The following is an 18825-nucleotide window of genomic DNA, read 5'->3' as shown; positions in this document are numbered from 1 at the left end:
CATGCACTCTAATACAGCATTGATAAATCATCGTTGAAAGCTCGGAACACACAATTCAACGGGAAACTAAGGGAGAAACAAGCTCAGAAGCTTTTATAGAAATGATTGCACGGGAGCAGGCCATTCAGCCCATCGAGCATTGGTGCCAACTTCTCGATTGTGCTTGACCACTTGTAGGCAAACTGAATTTTCAGTGTTGAACATTGCCTTGAGTTAAAACCTCCAAATGCTGATGGCTTTAATGAAAGCATAGGAACAGGAGTAGGCTAATCAGCCCCTCGAGCCTGTCCCACAATTCTATTTGATCATGACTGATCTGTACCTCATCTCCAATTATAAAGACAGATCCAGGCCAACAAGTGTTTGTTGCTCATTGTTTCTCTTTATTGACCGCTTCTCGAAAATGATTAAGAAATACCTTGTGTTTTAGCGCATGATGAAACATCTCAAAGTGCATCACACGTAATTGCTGTCAAATGTAGTGACTTCTTTTGTATGATAACGCGACAACAAAGCACGAGGTGAATAGTCGATTCATTTGCAGGTTCGTTAAGACACCGGGAGAAACTCTCCCCTTTTCAAATGGTGCCTTGGGATTTTTAAAGTCTGCCTGAAGAACAGGCATTATTTTAACCTCTAAAAACTAGGAGAGATGAGGGTAATAGATTTTGTTCAACACACAGTGTACAGGTCAACCCTATCATAACAGGCATAGTAATGGTCCCTAAATGCAGACCCCACATTTTAACAGGGAACGCTATAAAATGGCCACTGGCCGACACTTCCAGGTCAGCAGGCCGCTGCTGGCATCCTTTCCTGCACGTTGCGCACATCTGGTATGGTGTGGGTTCAGTGCATTATAAAGGGGTCACCCTGTACTGCACAATGCTCTCTATGCTTATGCCTAACCACAGCTATAGGACGTCACTCTCCTAACTGCTGAGCAACGTTATGCAAGCATCACCCTCACAAGAGCTTCAGCGGTTCAAAGAGGATTTGTATCACCACCCACATGCTCTCAGGGCAACTATGGATGGACAATAAAACACTGGCCTTGGCAATGCCACCCACATCCCGAGAGAGAGAGAGAGAGAGAGCGAGAGAGTAAAACAAAACCTTGACATCATCTATTTGCTGTAACCTTGACTCTGCCACCATCAGTCTTATAACCTCCACATTGAAAATTCCAGACACTCGGATCAAGTTAAACTGCCTCAAAGCTCGAATTGTTTTCTCGTAAACTGTCGAGCTGGTCTGTTCAGTTCTTTTTTTTTTGTCATGACATGAAAATTCTTTTGAAACAATCAAACTGATGGGTTCAGATTTGCTCGCGCACGTTCAAGAGCAAAGGACGCCATAAATTTCATGGCGTTGAAATCATTGCTGCTTTGTCAGTGGATCTATTTCTGCTCTAAGTGCAGAACTCAGCTTCATTCAAGTGTTTGCGTTTTTAGACTATTATCAGATAATGAGGCTGTTTTTTTTTACTCGTGACTTGGACAGCTGTGAAATGTTCTTGTCTCTGGGGCTATAAAAGGTCTAATTGTTTGAATGGAGAGGGAAACAAACATACCTGTACACGGCTTTAGGAAAACTGAAGGAAAGGTCCATGCTTATAAATACCACAACTAAAATCATTGCAGCCTTCCCTTGTAGTATTTCACTGAAGTGGAACTGTAGTATTCCATTCATATCTACGTAATTACACGAGTGGGAGATTTGACTTACCCCTGCCCTCTCCCGCCGTGTAGTGCAGGAAACTTAAATTCATCTTCAGTGTTTTTTCTCAGCAAAACAATTCTATAAAATTGGTCAAAAAAAGATTCGGGGATATATTTGTGATTTTATATTCTAAAGCACGAGAGCCTCCAAAGTCCTTGTTTTGGCAGGAATTTTTAAAAATGGAAAGTTTACGCTCCTCGAGAGTTTTACTATTCAGCTTTTGCAAAGGTATTTGAATTAAATCGCCTCGGAACTCAACCTGTGGCGGCCGCAATTATCTAATATGCTTTAGGTGTTGATAATCATAATAATTAAATAATCCTTGCATTTGATATGGTGCCATATGACGTCGCAAATGTGAAGCGTAGACTGTGTATTTTGTATGTGGGAACCAATTTGCACACAGCACACAGCAATGTCCCACAAATGGTCGTAAACTGAGTGACCAATTTTATTTGGGGGAATGTTGCACAGGACATCGAAGGAAACTGCCTTTTATTTTTACTTTGGAACGTCCTCCCGCCATGAAAGGCACTATACAAATGTAATTTGTTGTTGTTAATTTCCGAGGATCTTTAATGTCCACCTGAACAGGTAGTGGGAGCCTGGGTCATAACAAGATGAGCTCCTTCTCACTTAACAAGTTTACACTTAACCGTATTATTTCGCCACAAAATAGACAGTCAATTCACTTTACAGTACATTCTGTGAAGGGCTCTGAGACGTCTCGAAGATGCGATAAGGCGCTATCGAGTGCAAGAATTATTATTATTGGCATTATTATTATCTGGCTACAAAAGTCAGAACAGTTTGATTCCGCGTTTCCCTATCCCCTCCTCCCCAGAAAACGATGTGTAATTTCAGGCGAAAGTTGGGGACTTTGGACATATGTGTATTTAGAGAGAAAGAAAGGGTAGTTCCTCAATGAATTGAATGTGAAAAGACCAGTGAATCAGGATGGATTTTATGACAAGGAAACTAGCCCAGACCTTACACGTGACCTCGAATATTTTCTGCTGATTTTTCAATATCTCCAGAAGCCATTAAGCTCTGAATAATATTTTACAAATTCCTGAACAGCATTTATCTCCCAGCACATTAATATTGATATACCTCAACACTTTGAAGGATAGGAGTGGAAATATTATACATCAGCACCCGGGATGGCTTCCCATTTTCTCAGGGTGCAGAAAAAGTAAATAGCATAAAACCTCTTTTTGGGGGGGGAGTGGGTGGAAGAGGAGAAGGAGGAGGTTATCTGGGGGCACGTCGCAAATATTTATCAACCTGAATAATTGCAATAGCACACCATAATTGTGGTTGATGATGTGCACAACATAATTATCCTGTGCTATTTCTGATTGGAACAGTGTGTGTAAATATATATATATATATTATATATATATATATATATGCTTGTGCAGAGCAAACCTAAGAAGCAGTTTCTGGAAATATATTCTGCATCCAGTGTATTAACCTTCGCTGTACATTCCCTGTGTTTATTAAATAGAACAAGTGGTGCCTATGCATTGCATCGCCTGAACTAATAGGGGCTCTGGTTAAATATTTATAACGAGTATATTAGGTGACTTGCAAGTTCAATTTGTTCTGGGCTATTTTAAAGTGAGAGCTGTGGATAATTTGCGAGAGTTATAGTTTGTCTCCAGATGCACATGCTTCGAGATGTTGAAAATCTGAATGCTTTACCAATCGAAAAAAAAAACTGGGGGCGGGTTGAAGGCTTTTTAAACGTGAATCGATTATTACAGTAATGAAAAAAAAACTGTATGATATGGTACGAAAGTCTCTATTGCTTTAACCATTTGTGCTGCAGTGATTTGTCATATTAGGTCCTGGAAGATATCTTCCCCCACAACACAACACAACACACACAATATTAAACTTAACATGAGACAAGATTGATCACGTTCATCAAAGCATCAAACAGGTAAATTTCATATCCCATTTCGTTTATTTATTCATTCATTCATTCATTCATTCAATTCATTCATTCACAGCGCACCTGAGCAGAGAGGTTGACTGAGAAATGAATGGAAAATAACAAGCTCACAGAACTTCGATGCAAACTGCACAACTTCTTTTTCACCCCCACCCCCCCACCCCCCCACACACACCCACACAAAACAAATCTCTCGCCCCTACAGCCTCCCCTCCATCTTCAGAAAGGGGAATGCGATGTTAAATGTACAGTTCTGCATTTCCAAAAGAAACCTTCCAAACTTGGCGAGATATTGTTTGCTTTATTTATACGTTTAAAAAAAATTGTAAGTTACGAATACATGGATGTGTATGTATGTATGTATGTATGTGTGTGTGTGTGTGTGTATGTATGTGTGTGTGTGTGTGTGTGTATGGACTGTGATCAACATGGTGATTGCACTTCAACTTCAGTTGCCATTCAGTAGAAGATTTACATAGGCAAATATTCCTGATCTGCCCCAAATTCTGCAAAGTGCCAAAGCGCTTAACGTTTGAACTTTGTGGCCTTTCTTCGGCAGCTTTGCGTTTGTCCAGAGGTCGGTGAACCCCCCGTTACAGATGAGCTTTCCTTGAAACGTTAATGGGATGACAGATGGTCAGCTAAGACCAACCATAAGCTATCACTGGGCTCCATCTCTCTCCATCCTCAGATCAGTACAGAGGCCAAAAGACACACAGAACACACACACAGACACAGACACACACAGACACAGACACAGACACACACAGACATACACACACACACACACAGACACATACACACACAGACACATACACACAGATACACACACACACAGACACAGACACACACAGACACAGACACACACACATACACACACAGACATACACACACACACAGAGAGACACATACACACAGACACATACACACAGACACACACACAGACACACACACACAGACACACACACAGAGACACACACACACACACACACACACAGACACACACACACACACACAGACACACACACACACACACACACCAGCCCCCAAGAAAATGCATAAAATCACCTTTCCAGCTCTATCCGACGTTCATGCACTCAGATCTGTTGGGGTCTTTTTTTTTTCTTTTTTTTTGCATTCGATGAATTAAAATGAATCGATTTTATTGGGGAAGAAAACAACGCCCGAGAAGGTTTCTGAGCTGTGCGCAAATTACACCACACCGAATGGATTCGGTGATGTCTCCTGAAATGAGGACGTGCGCAATGCGGGGTCTGCGTTTGGCTTCGTATAATCCGCGATCGGTATTCGAAGTCGGACCCTTTCGCTAATGCGGCGCTAAACTGCATGGCAATAAGAGACGGTTTATAAGCGCTCTGCGGTCGTGAGCGAAACGCAGCGCAAACTGCGAGGGCAGTGCTGGAGTTGATCAAACTCTCGGTCACACGGAAAATTGGCAGAAACCAGAGACACTGTCCCTCGTTCTCATCACAGGTGGAATCTGGATTTTAAGTTGAAAATACAACGATCAATAAAGTTTCATCAACTTTTTTGGGGGTTTGTTTCCCCCAAAAAATTCTGGTGGAACAACTTTGTCTTTCGCGACATGTTTCGAGTTCGGAAACATTGTGCTGTACTTACTCTGAGACGGTAATATTGACCACCGATTATTATCACTAATAATTATTTATAATTGATATGTCGCCCTCAACACCAAAGAAGGATCTGTAAGAAATAACACGTGGGGGTTTTTTTTTCTCTTCCCCCCCCAACTAAACAAACCTTTTCGTGTTTTCCACGTTTTAACTGAAAACAAACATTGACTTTAATATTATCAGAAAATTCCCAAAGGCGCCTTCTGTATGAATGAATATGGAGCAATAATAGTCATCGCATTTGACAACAGCGCCTTATCAGGACTTGGGGGGACGTCTCAAAGCGCTCCACAGAATATACTGCAATGTGAATTGACATAAATTAATGAAATCAATGTATAATGATAATAATAATAATAATAATGGTAATCATTGCGTAATAAGGGGCGCGATTTCCACAAGACACTGCGAATGGGAAGTTTAGAAGTCAGTGATTCGTTTTTTTTTTGGACAATAAATGCAGTGTTAATCAGACTGCAACAAACCCACAAGATTGATTTTACATTAAGCACTGTTACATCCACTCCCTTCACCCCTAATTCCCACCCCCCTCCCCCCCACCCTGCACCCCCTCCCCCTCCCCGAAGCTGATTCCATCACCACTGGATTTTTCAAATGCAAAGCACCCACATGACTGCAAATGGGTAACACACTGAACCTCAAAAACCCCACACCCCGTTTGCTGGGTGTGTTCTGACTGAGCCACACCTGAACCCCACCGAGGTGACACCCCAGGGTGCGAGATACGATTTCCAGAGAGAAAGAGAGAGAGAGAGAGAGAGAGAGAGGAAGGGTCAAATAGGGCAAATGTAACCTATAGCGGTCGAAATAGACTGACTGCACGTTACAACCATTTGTGTGTGTGTGAGAGATAATCTGAGCTAATGAAATACTGCTCCAGATATAACTGACGTAAGAACAGCGCTATATATTTGATTCAGATGAAGCTTTTAAGACATATTTTCTCTCTCTCTCTCTCTCTCTCTCTCTCACACACACACACACACACACTCACACCCACTCTCCATCTCTCTGCCTTCGTTTATGTGCTTATTGATTGCTAAACGCTGGGATTTGAGGATGGGGAGTGTGGGGGTGGAGGGGGGAGGGAGGAGAAGTGGGGGTGGCGGGGAGAGAAGGCAAAAAGGAGGAGGGTTTCAGTGTGGGTCCGCTGTGTGGAAGTGGTACCCAAATCGTTTTGCATTTTCCCCTGCAAAGCACTCAAACCGTTCCAAATTGCACGAAAAAAAAAAGCACCCATTGCGGGTCGCAAAACAACACCTGCAGAATAATAATTGCGTGAAAGCCACTGACGTTAAAGCTCCAGTGGGGGGGGGGGGGGTGAAAAAAAAAAAGCCTGTCTGTCGTGTTGCCACCGTGTGCATGTGTGTGTGTGTGCATTTTTTTTTAATTAACGAGAACTTAAAAAGCATTCGCCAAATGGGGCTCTGATGTGTTTAGACAAATGCAGAGGCTTAAAAATGCAGAGATAGCTGACATCAACTTCCGTTCGCCAGCTCGTTCAGATCGAACCTTTCGATTGCAACTGAAACAATTTGCATACTGATTCCCTTTCATACCCATCGAGGTACATAACAAGCCAGACCTATTCAAATGCAAGTAGCATCTCCAAATGCGAGGATATACCGGGCGAAACCAGCTGCCCATAGAGACAAGGCAATGGAGAGAACCTGGGTGGCTTTCTGTTATTTTTATTCTGCTTTATGTGCCTCTTTTTTTTTTGGGGGGGTGGGGGGGGGGGTTGTTGTTGTTGTTGTTGTCGTCGTCGTCGTCGGTGGTGCTTGATTTTCGGGAGAGGGGCAATGGAGAGGGAGAGAGAGAGACACACACACACACACACATACACACACACACACAGAGAGAGAGAGAGAGTGAGAGAATGTGTGAGAGAGGTCCTGATCTTTCTGCAGAACTCTTAACGATGGACCAAAGGGGGAAAAGTGGAGTCTTGAGATGGTGTGTGTTTTTTTTTCTTCTCTCTCTCTCTCTCTCTCCCTCTCTCTGTCCGGCTGTCTGCGAGCCTGGATCCCTGGATAAGCTGTCACTTCCCGATAAAACTTTTTTTTCCCCTCTCTCTTTCTCTCTCTGCTCCATTTCACCCACCAAAAAGAGAGAGAGAGAGAGAGAGGGAGATAGAAAGAAAAGAAAGAAAAGAAAGAAAGAAAGAAAGAAAGAAAGAAAGAAAGAAAGAAAGAAAGAAAGAAAGAAAGAAAGAAAGAAAGAAAGAAAGAAAGAAAGAAAGAGAGAGATAAAAAAAAAAGCAAGAATTAAGACCAAGACCTTCCACTTGAAATTATGCAGATATATTTTGCTTGAGGGGTATTCACAGGGACCTGACTGTCTATGGATTTTTTTTTTAAAAGAGAGAGGGAGAGAAAGAGTGTGTGTGCGAGAGTGAGAGAGAGAGAGAGAGAGAGAGGGAGAAAGAGAGAGAAAACGAGAGGCAATATTGCCTGAAATCTGCTGATATATCTTGCCACTGGATTTCGGTAAGTAGACCTGACCGCAGTCTGCGAGTAGGGAGTTTGACAATTCAAGGGGAATGTGATTATCATAAAGCTATCGTCTGCTTGGCAGTGATATTTGTCGTCCACGAGAGTTTTTCGGGTGAAACACGCCAAAAAAAAAAAAAACACCTTCCAAGAGGCCACGTCGTGTCTCACGGATAGTGAAACCTCAGCATCACAGCTCTGTTAAGGAAGGACGTAAGGAGATTGGGGAGGGAGAGAGGGAGGGAGGGAGGGATGGAGAGGAGAGGAGGATGGGAGGGGGTGGGGGTGGGGGTGGGGGGGAGGGAAGGGGGGAAAAAATAGATACAGTCAGCGCTTAAACCCTTGTAAATAACTATATGTCAACATCCGGGAAGAAAAAACAGTTTGAGAATATGTATTTTTTTGGGGGGATGTGGGATGGAAAACATTTCCCCCCACCCCCCCCCCCCCAAAAAAAAAAATCCGCTGATAATTTTTTTTTCTTGGTGTGAATGAATCTTGAAATTAAAATTAAACGATCTGATCTGGCGGATTTTTTTTTAATTGTGATTAACCATTGATTTGTTTTTTACAAATATATATATATATATTATATATATTATATATATATATATATGAAGAGCCAGATGTGGAAGGGACAGATTATTTGCAACCTGTCCTCTCCACATCTGGCTGTGTTATCCTGACTTGCCTCTTGGGCGATCCTTTTTTTTTTGGGGGGGGGGGGAACCTTTGAAAAGATATCAAACTAAAAATCCCTTTGACTCTAAACCCCTTGGACTGCTTTGACCTCCCCCCCCCCCCCCTTCCCCCCCAAAAAACTTTTTTTTCTGAATGGTGGGGGGGTCAGGAAGTGACGCGATCGGTCCATGGCTATAATTTCACCAATTTGGGGGGCGAATAATTAAATAATAATAATAATAAAAAGAATAATAATATTAATAATAATACATAAAATACAATGGTTTTGATGGGGAGGGAAAAATTGCTTAAATTCAGCAATGACTGAGAGAGTGCAATGTTTTTCACGAATGTTTTCCATTGCATTTGTTTTTATTTACACGCCCCTGAACCAAAAAGCTGTCGTTTTCCGAAACCTCGGGGGAACTTTGTTGTGTTTATCCGAAAGTGCATGTGCTTTGCAAATGTAATATTGATAAATATGGAAATGCAATCAAATCATATTGCCAATCTTTTTTTTGGGAGGGGGTGGGGGGGTGGGGGGGGGTTGACATGATCAAATCTTCCTCTCGCCAATGGAGCAGGTGCCTAAGCCGAATGATTGCCCGCAGTTTTTCCCCATCCATCCATAGGGGCTAACGTTATAAAATCGTACACATCAAACTGCCAGAATATTGATTTCGCGTCGCATTAGTCTGTCCTCTTATTCTGCGTTCACGACTGCAAAAGGGCACAGATACGAGCACTTGCGAATGTTGGACTGGGCGACGTGCGTTAAAATGCGCCTTGCGCTCCGAACTGTTGAAAACGCGTTCGTTGTCCAATATCTCTGCGATTAGGTCAAAATGGATTGCATTATTTATACGTATATATATATATATAATTTTAAAAAACTCCCATCTGACTGCGGGTGCATATCGGCTTCCAGGCAAGGATTTTAATGAGAGAAATCTGATTTCTATTGATATCAGTTGCCCGTCTGAAACAAAGACTTCTCTGCAACTACTTGCAATGTGATCAATTATTTCTCTGCGAAAATAGATGGACATAGTTGGCTGAAACAACAGGTTTACAACGGGTGTGTTTTTGTTTTACGAAGACAATGCGCTGGGGTAAATTCAGTGAGATTTTGCCTCCCCCCCCAAAACAGATGGAAATCGTTTTGCATGTGTCATTAACTTAACCAAAGGATTGGTTGTGGACACTGATAAGTGTAACCCTCTGCTGAGGCCTGAACGATTCCGACTCATTTCCTTTCGTAACGTTAATAATAATCTCGATACAGTCCAAAGTAGCTGATGTCTCTTAAGATTATTAAGGAGCGATTTGCATCATTGACAGCCTCTCGGATTGTTTCACCTCTGTTTCCATCCCCTGCCCATTCTATTCCCCCCCACCGGGGGGGGGAAAAAAAAAATCTTATTTTCCCTTAAAATGTAGTTTATTTGTCGCGCTGTCCCTTGGGGACCAGTGATCGTGTTATCGAATAATTTCTGTGGGGCGAAAGCATATTTTGAATTATCACGAAAGGACAAGTTGTCTCGGTTTGGCAGATTGTACTTAATTGCAGTTCCATAAATGTCAGGAAGTCTGCAGTTAAGTCGTTTCCTATTGTCACATTATTTATGCAATGGGCGAGTAGAGTGCAATTAAAGACAGTGGTACACTAAAACTTTCATGCTTGATCTTGTCGCTCAAACTACGTCGGAGGAACTTACGAAACATCACTTGTAAGGAAATTAAAAGGAGTCATTGGTGGGTGGTGTGGGCGTAGGTGGGGGTGGGGGGGGGGGTCAGAAATGTGCCCGCTCTCCCTGTCAAATGAGTAAGGCTTGATGACATTATTTGAGGAGTCTTTCATGACTTGATCAGATCAGAGCCACGAGAGTACTTTGTGGGAGGTGGGAAGGGGTGGGGGGGGGTTGGGGGTTAATGCTATGCATTGCTTGAAGGAGGATTGCTTAGAAGAGAGAGGGAGAGAGAGAGGTGAATTAACAGACATCATGTTCCTTGTATTTATAATGATCCTTGCGTTTGATATAGCGCCTTATCACGTTGTTGAGACGTCTCAACGCGTTTCAAGGAATACAATGTAAAGTGAATTCACTGTATATTTTGTGGGCGAAACAAATCTGGAGAGACAGAGAGAGAGAGAGAGAGGGAGAGAGAGAGAGAAAGAGAAGAGACTTTATAGAAGGCAATCCTTTACGAAAGTACTATTTAAGGCAGTTTCAGATCTGTGTTAAATTTGCTGATATAAATGTGTGTGAAATGCAGTACATAAATGGAAGTTTGATAAACCACCTATAAAGCGTCGTGGGAATATAGATACATCATTAGCAACAAAAGTCCTTTGCGATCAGCATTAGTTGAGAATTTTACATTTTAGTGTAAATACACTCCACCCACTATGTTACCTTTTCCCTATCAACGGAATCATTAATGTTCGACCCTCAACATAGCGAAAATTCCACCTGTTTTAATGGTACATCAAAAAAGAAAACATAAGTATGGGGGTCAGAAGGCGTAAGAAGTTGTTGGGTGTTATTTGCCAATTGCCCTTTCCTTTTACGTTTATTTTTTTTTAAAAAATAATCCCATGAATAAGTCAGACGGGTGAATACCGAGGGATGCTGTTATCCATGTGAAAACTAGTCTGTCTGAACCCACCAGTGCTTTTTAAAGCAACCAATGTGCATGCAAATGAGGCAATGGGCAAAATACCTCCCAGCTTTCTCTCTTATGTTAATCTGTCGGGTCCTGTGCACGTGTCTTGTGTTGCACATCACTTAGGGAACATGTTATAGCCTTCACACACGCCTCTTGCTTTCTTTTCTGATCTCTTCCCCTTTCCCTCCCTCCCTCCCTTCCTTCCTTGCATGTACCAGTCGTTCATGGGACGACAGCTCATTGACACGCGACTCGTATTTAATATTATTAATTATAATTATTATTATTATCATTATATTCTTATCGTGAGCCGCTGCCTAAAATCTGTGTGTGTTTTCCCAGCTGTTGCACAACTGTTCGGGGAAGATCCGTCTCCCTTGCAGTTATCTTTTGGTTCAAAACAAGTTTAATCGTACTTTGCAAACACACACACACACAGAGAGAGACGCCTACATACAGTACATCCAACACTATATTATTTATCAGGACTTTCATTAGTCTAAAGGGAGCGGTGTCCAAAGTGCGCAGTGTTAAATTTTTTAATGTTGCAAGGCGCCAAGTTCAGATCCTATTTAACTTTATTTGTTTATTTATGTATTTTATTTTACTCAACAACAACAACAAAAACGTATTTATTTGACCCAACAGCAACAAAAACATACACAGCTTTACACAAAGGCCGACCTGCATAAGTCCTGTTCAAAGCGACATCAAGTGCAGTGGATTCGTTTGTTTGTTTTGTTGGGATTGGATTAGAGGCGTTGTCATTTCTCTTGACTTCACACCAAGTGTCTCTTGAAAACTAACTGAACTCTTCCCTGATTTAATTGGTGATGGTGTGTGTGGGTGTGTGTGTGTGTGTGTGTGTGTTGAAGGGGGAGGTGGACTCAAATTAACGGTCACCTATTGAAACGCCGACCCCCAAACAGTCTTGAATCGCCGCAAAAGGGTGAAACATTTGAAGTCTTGCAATCAAAAGTTTGCCACGATTTGCTCAGAAGCTTATAGAGTTCGGTGAAAAGCAAAGAAAAGTTGAATTTTCTTGGGGAAGGTGGACATTTGCCATCGATCTCAGCTCCAGGGAGGTGTAGTATGCATACAGTCATCAAAACCCACTGCTCCTTTTTTTTCTCCATGTACAATATTTAATTGGTCATTAATCCTTTGCCTGGTTACCTGCTGGGTTGGTGTTGGTTGCCTGGCATTTAGTTTAGTGAGTCCTTGTTATTTATGATGCTTTCGCCATTTGCGTTTGTGTTTCCTTATGGCATTTGACCTTCATTCGCCCCATTAATTTGTGTTGATATTGTGCATAAGGTGCAATGAGGCAATTGTTAGCCACACGTGCCAAAGGCTTTTTTCAGGGGTGGGGTGGGTGGGGGGGGGGGGGAATGTTCATTTCAAGAACTCAGATACGAGGAGAATCCACACGAATAACAAAATCTGGAGATTAACCGCTTTCTCAGACCATATCATCCCGTCAGCAACTGTTCTCAAACAACGTTCAATACCTTCCCCTTCTGTGTTGCTTTGAGACCAACCCAATTTTCTCACTTTCAACCCACTTTCTGAGAGCCATATCAAGATCGTGCTATTCCGGTGAATTCATGCCCATTGGCACATGGGCTGGTTTATTTTTTCTCTCTCTATCTTTCTTTCCTTTCGCGTTTGCTCTGGTGGCTCTCTGTGCCGACGTTATATCGAAACGATTTGCGGGATTTGAAATGTAAAATGCAAAGCGAAACCTGCACAGAAACGCCCGACTCCGGAGCGCGCAGTCACGCAACGACGCACGAGTTGTTTGCCAGTGAAGGCAAGACTCGTTAAAGGAATATTTTGTGCAGTAATTGTGTGATGGAAAGCGTAATAGTCCAACGTTTGCATTTGTTGTTCAACACTCATATGTGTGAGACACGATTCGGGAACGAAAGGAGTGGTATGTTGGGGTGTACAGAGCTGGTAGTCGGATGAGCGATAGGTTTTTATCAGTGTTTCACTAAGTTTGTTTGAAGTTCCCTATCGCCCAACTACTCCCTTTAAGCCAAAGTAAGCCCAACTGTGGTTAGTTACCCAGTAGCACGTTTCTTGGCACATACCAACATTCCTCCATCGCCCAGTGAAAGGTGTTTCTCTGATATTTAATTCCCAGCGTTTTAGATTTTCGATCGATTTCATTTCATCACAATTCGTGCAGATTTTTTTTTGCAACAGAGCGCCTTTCGCTGGTGTTGCTTTTTCCCCCCCTGTGTTGTGTGTGCCTCTTGATCACTGAACCCAATTGAAAGTCCCATCCCTTAGTTTTCTCGCTGATTTCGTCGTTATTATTATAATAATATTATTATATATTTATCGGGGGGATAAATACACACACACACACACACACATAGTCAAACAATCCTGCCCTTTCCAAATCGTTCTTTATTTGCAGCAGTCCGTGGTGTTTACCGTGGATCTTCGAATTTCTTCAGGAAGATCGTTTATTTTAAAAGTATATAAAAAAAACACCAAAGCGCAACTCTGTTGGAATTGGTAAATCGGTGATCTGAACAACGGGAGTCGTTTCTGACTCCTTCCAACGCCAGTGAACTGCAAATGAAATTAAAACATCTGCAACGTCGCTTGAAGGTCAAAAATAAATCGAGTAAAGAGTATAATCTATTCCTCGGTTCAGTTTCGTTCATATCAGCCAATATTTGGGAAAAAATAGTTGTTTTTTTTACCCCCCCCCCCCCCCACACACACACACACAAATTATTTCTGTCTGTGTGCCTCAGATATCTTTTTGAAGTTACTTAACGTTACTTAAACAATACGCTTCTTTTTTAAGTTAGAAAAGTTCCATCAAGTTGAGAAGTAAATCCGATTCTCGATTGCCGAAGCATTTCCAAGATACTATTTCTCAGGCATTCGTTTCAAACCGTCGAACGATAGCTCGTGAAAACATAAACATAAATAAATGAAATTTCATTGCAGAAAAGGAAACGCGATCAAACTGTGATCCTGCAGGTGCCTGAATTATTTTAGGTTTGATTCCTATTCGAAAGAAAACTACCGGGCGAAATAAAAGTTTTAAGTTAAGTACTATTCATTCCTGGGAAGCGCTTTGAGACGCCCTTTCCTACGTGATAATACACTATAACAGATGCAAGGATTATTATTATAATATTACGACAGTATATGCCTATATTACTCCAGTCTACTGACTCCATATGACTTGTATTTGGAAAAAAAAAGTCCTAATGGAAGTTAGTAGATTAGATTAATATTAATAAAATGTCGCAGGAATGACTTTGTAATGCACATCCGACCAATGTTACTGAAACAGGGCGGTCGGTCGTGCTGTGTGGATGAATAGTAATAGTAATAGGTATCCTGAGCTGCTCATATTATTGAAGTGTATTTCAATGACATTTTAAAAGAGAGAGAGAGAGAAAAGTGTCCTCTTCTGGTCTGTTCATTGCTTTAAATCGTATCAATCAATTAATGAACGGGCACTGATTATAAATTGATATAAGGCTGTTTTTTTTTCCCCTACCAAAGAAAGAGATGGCATTTTTTCTGTATCGATATTCATTGATCTTATATCTCATTGCAGTGAGAGTAGATTGACATTCTCGCCGGTTATCAACAGCCCTCTGTTCCAACTATTCCTACTCCATATTTTACAGTGTTCCCAGCGACCGAGATATATTTTACAGGTTTTAACCCTGATGATTGTGAGTTTTACTTATTTTTAATGTATTTTATACTGAGGAATAACTTACATGCCCGCTATCAATAACCCTGTCATTTATAAGCTCCCAATATGTGGATTTTATATTATTGATCCTCAAAGCTGTTAATCTCTGACATGCAAGACATCAAATAATTTTCGAATTACAGAATGCTATATTTGTTTGAAATGATTCCCAGAGCCAGGGCAGACAGCATTCCCACCTAAAATGACCAAAGGCGCCTAATTAATAATTTGAAACAAGGAGACATTAGCGCGTAAATATTTAATGGGGAGAAACTACTCTGCTCGTTCTTCAAACTGTTCTCAAAAGGCGAAATAAGGGGGAAGGTAATGCATTTGATCAACCCCAGTAACTTTTCGCGCTGAGGTCTATTCTTGTTTCTGGATGGATGGGTGTGTGTGTGTGGACTTGCAACTTTGATCCAAATTACCGTCCCACGCCTGTGTATTGGGTCCTTGCCTGTGTGCTGAGTGTTTTTTTTTCTCTCTCTCTCTCTGCTATAAGACCTGGCAGATTACAATCCTGTGGCGGACTGCACAGAGCATCACCATGTCTTTAGTGAGGCAATTGCAATTACTACATGATTCCCCCCCCCCCACCCTCCACCCTCCCCCCATCCCCACCCACCCACCCAGAGTACTTCGTTAAACCACTCGAATTGGTAGCCTCCTTTTTGTCACACTGGATTCTGACAATTTCCTGCAACAGATGAATAAATACCTCTCTCTCTAAATATATAATATATCTTATATATACTTAAATGAATGCATAAAGAAAATATATGTGCAATTATTATCTATATTTATTTATAATTCCACTTGAATGTCACCCTTTCTGATAAATTATATATATAATAGAAGGGTGACATTCAAGTGGAATTATATAATTATGTATATATTACGCATATGTTCGGAGGGGTTGAAATTCAAGTGGAAAACGAAATGAACACGAAATACTTTGCAAAGCTCTGCAGAATGACTCTGTGTTCAAATTTAACCATAGCGTAAAAAAATAAACGTTTCAGACGCATTTTATTCGGGGATGGGGGATATCAAGATTTTACACGATTTATGGAGCGTTTAAGGGCGTTCGCGATTTGACAGATTCTGAACTGCAACTTGAATTTTGAAGCCAGTTTTATTTTTTTTAATGAGAGCTATCGAAAGCCACCTTCAAAGTTAAGGACGAATTGAACATTTTCTTTCAAAATTCTGGTTTCCAAAATGCTACATTAAATAGGGCAAATTTAATTCCAAGTGGAATTTCTCCCCATTTATTTGAAACAAATAATCTATAAAGAAAGTCACATTCCTGGAATACATTTTTAAAAAAAGCAGAGAACAATGTCCCAAAGAAACATCAACCCAATGTGACATTTACCCACCAAGTGTTTTGCTTGTTTTATTTAATATAAAAATAGAATTAAATACAGTACTGAAACCGGCGTGTTTTTTTTTGCAGCCTTGTGCCTAAAAGGCCAAGTGTTTCTTTTAAAAAATATGAAATTCAAATTGATAAATAAAGTAACCATTAATGATGCATCGTTCGTGTTAAAGAGAACACATACAGAAAGAAGTAAGAGGAGGTGTGGTCGGTACAAATGTGTACCCGATTACAGATTAATAATAGGGGTATTTATAACTATTTCCACTACATTAATTGCCACTCGTCTTTTTTTTTACAACCCCCCCCCCATCCCCGCCTCGTCCCTTGCGTTTTTCCTGGCTTTTTTCCCCCCCCAGGTTTGTCTTTTCAGAGCAGGAGAGAGAACCGTCGGATTGCGAGCATTTTATACGTTCAATTCAGTCACAAAACATATGGGGCAAACTCGCGTTCTAACACGAATAAGATTCGCTTGAGCGAATCCCAACAAAAGTCTAATTTTCCCTTTACAAGGAGCAGAGGCGTTGAGTGTGAATGAAAAATATCGACCGGTATGAGAATATGAACAGATGCACTTTAAGTGCAAAGACTGGAGGGTCCTTCGCCCATTGCAAAGAAGCCCAAAATGTATATGCTGTTCATTACCGACAGCATTCGGCTCAACACTTGGGAGCACGTTTAGCTCTACTAATTTATGCCTGGGGTGGGGTGGGGGGGGGGGGGGGGGGGTGGGGGGTGGCATTTATACATTGCAACCCAAAAAAAAGGCCAGCATTTTCAATCCGAGGACTAAAAACGACAATGTGCCATTTGAGGCCGGCTTTGAATTGTGCATTGCCATCCGTGCACAGAGCCACAGATACCATTGAAATGCGGAATGTTTTAAACCGTTTAAAATATTTCCAGCTGGAGGGGAGGGGAGGGGAGGGGTGGGGTGGGGTGGGGTGCCGCACCGAATTGGACCGAGTCGCTTTGCCTTTGGGCTCCCAGGTTTCTGCAAATGTTCTGGCCTGGGTGGCAATGAATGGAAAGCTGTCCCATCGCCCTAAAACTCTCAGCCCCTGTTAATTCCTGTCGCCCGTCCTTCCACAGGACCCCCGACGAAACGTGCGCTTTTGCGGTGCACCACATCCACTCTCACGACGACAGATGGATCACCTCTTTGCAAGTCGTTCCATTGGCAGATTCTGAATGAGCGTAAAATTGGCGAATCGGAAATGATTCACAATAATCATAATCATAATAATAATAATAATAATAATAATAATAATAATAATCCTTGCATTTGATACAGCGCCTTATCACGTCGTTGAGACGTCCCGAAGCGCTTCACGGGATAGACGGTAACGTGGAGTGACAGTGTTGTGTGGGCGAAATGGACAAAATGCAATCAGAGGCTGGTTATGAAGATAAAAGGGTCATTTTTAAAAATATATATATATTTGTTGGAAGTCCAGATTTGGTTTGATTCAAGAGCAGAGCGAGTTGTTTTGTGGCTGCGGTTCTGTGTTTCGTGTGTGTGTTTTTTTTTTTGGGGGGGGGGGGGGGGGTGTTGGTTTGGACTGACAGATGTATGTTTTCTCTTAGCTAACCAGGTTGCAAAGAAGCTCAACAGGCGAAAGAAAGCACACACACCTCCCCAACCCCCACCCCCTCCCCAAAAAAAAGAGTCTCCGGTTAATCTGCTCAAACGGCAGCTGTTGGCTTTTGGAGTCTTCAAGCGTCACCTTTGACATGTCCCCTTTTCAATCAGGAACGACCTCCAGCAACTGACCACTCTCCACAGCCCACAAAAGAGGCGAAGACGACGCCGGGGCTCAAGATGCTGCTTACATTTTACCCATCACACAAGCCCTGCCTGACGTTTGGTTGGAATAAGTCATGTCAGAGCTCAGAGGCCTGGACCAGATCTCATTTCATTTCATTTCAAAAAACATGTTGATTTCTCTTACTCCCTCTAGCCCTGTCCACCCCCCCTCTCCCTCCACCACCCCCCCCCCTCTCCCTCCACCCCCACCCCCCCAAAAAAAAACACTTCAAAATACTGACACTGTCTGTGATCATCAGCCAAACCTCACTATTACTGCCACACACAATTCTGTATTAAATGTGTCACACGCGATTAAAAAAAAATCCAACCAAATGGAGTCCAATGCTACTGTTTTACTCAATGTTTTGCTTTTTATTTGTATTGCATTGTGGTTTTGGCCTCAATTTGTATGTGTCCCCCCCCCAACCCCCACCCCCTCCAAATTAGCGTCTGTATGGGTCGAGCGAGTCGATTATTATGTGCTGAATCAGATTTTGTGGCGATATAAAATGATATTATTTGCACTAACTGACTAGTATTTTTGTTTGGTCGATTCTATTGGGGTTACTTTCGGGTGACCTCGACTGCAAAGGCAACTTTAGACAATAGAATCGAATTGACACGAGACCCCATTGCAAATCCTCGGCATTTTTATTTGTATCATAGTTTTGTTCTGGAATATACAGCACTGATG

General features: G+C 41.8%; 1 protein-coding gene across 1 annotated transcript in view; it reads left to right on the top strand.

Moving 5' to 3' along the window:
• Positions 1-18141, top strand: part of LOC103189352 (WD repeat-containing protein 72) — a 166106-nt gene extending 147965 nt beyond the window's left edge. The window contains exon 22 of the mRNA XM_042344020.1: positions 17909-18141. The gene's annotated coding sequence lies outside the window, so the exon portion shown is untranslated. The remainder of the gene's footprint in view (positions 1-17908) is intronic.
• The last annotated feature ends 684 nt before the right edge of the window (positions 18142-18825 follow it).

This window comes from Callorhinchus milii, unplaced genomic scaffold (assembly GCF_018977255.1).
Source record: "Callorhinchus milii isolate IMCB2004 unplaced genomic scaffold, IMCB_Cmil_1.0 Scaffold26, whole genome shotgun sequence".
NCBI classification, from domain to species: Eukaryota; Metazoa; Chordata; class Chondrichthyes; order Chimaeriformes; family Callorhinchidae; genus Callorhinchus; species Callorhinchus milii.
Note: the sequence above shows the minus strand (reverse complement) of the source record. Positions and strands in the feature narration are given on the sequence as shown.